Source organism: Echinops telfairi, unplaced genomic scaffold (assembly GCF_000313985.2).
Source record: "Echinops telfairi isolate 266 unplaced genomic scaffold, ASM31398v2 ScPeMD7_7469;HRSCAF=8507_1, whole genome shotgun sequence".
Classification (NCBI taxonomy): domain Eukaryota; kingdom Metazoa; phylum Chordata; class Mammalia; order Afrosoricida; family Tenrecidae; genus Echinops; species Echinops telfairi.
In genome coordinates, this window is record NW_022111373.1 from 115,116,429 (window position 1) to 115,117,658 (window position 1,230).

Genomic DNA, 1,230 nt, shown 5'->3' on the forward strand with positions numbered 1-1,230 from the left:
TGCCTGCAGGTCTAGCGGATGAGAAACACAGTGATGAAGGATGACAAGCAGACGCCAAGGCTGGTGTCTCTGTCCTTCGGGCCGCAGCGCTAACACAGCCAAGCCTGAACGCCTTTACTAGTGTGGGTTTTCTTTTACAAGGCTGTTTGCTTGATGAGTGCTTTCTGCCACCCACGGTGTACATGGGCTCTTATGTGTCATTAATACAATCATTCAAGAACTGTTCATTGGCTACTCGTAAAGGACTGGGCCTCACATAAAATTAGAGGCTTGAAAACCTCACTTCTCTCATGAGTTCTTTGAACCTAGCGGAGCCCTGGTTACTCATTGAGCTGCCAATGGCAAAGTCTGCTGGAGAAAGACTGGGCATTCTCCTCCCATGAAGGGTTAGAGTCTCGGAAACTCACAGGACATTTCTACCCTGCCCTGTAGAGTTGCTGAGTCAGAGTGCACTCAATGGCAGTGAGTTTTGGTTTGGGGCCCTAGAACATGACACCACACTGATTCCAAACTCTGCGAGGCAGCTTTGTAAACTACAACATAGACGATTACAGAACATAATAGCTCACTTAACTGTCGATGGGTGTTAACTTGGGTGAAATGGAAGACAGTAGTGCATAAGAGGGAGAAGAGCAATCAAAGGGTGGGTAGAGAGTAAACTATTGGGTGGCCTGGTTAGTAGTTGAAACAATTGAGTACAAAGTTGTTCATCGGAAATGTAAACTCTCCCCTAATTTACAGTAAAAGAAGAAGAAAAGCTAAAACATGAAGCCACACATTAAAAAGGCTATAATAGCTCACGTGAAATAATATCAAACTAAATTTCTGCTATGTCCCACTCACTGACAGCCATCAAGTCAATTCCAAATTATAGTAACCTTTTAAGACAGGGTAAAACTGCCCTGTGGGTTTTGAGACTGCAACTCTGGAATAGAAAGCCTCACCTTTTCCCCATGGAGTGGCTGGTGGTTCTGACACGCTAAGCAGCCTAACACATAACCACTGCACAACCAGGGTCCCTCGTGTTCTGCTAGACAATTTAAAATATCAGTTGCTATTGAGTCAACTTTGATTCATAAAGACCTCAGTGGGCGCAGAGTAGAACTGCGCTGCCTCGGGATTTCAATAGCTGAAATTCAAAACACAGCCTTTCTTTCTTTCTTTCAATCATTTTATTAGGGGCTCATACAACTCTTATCACAACCCATGCATACATCAATTGTGTAAAGC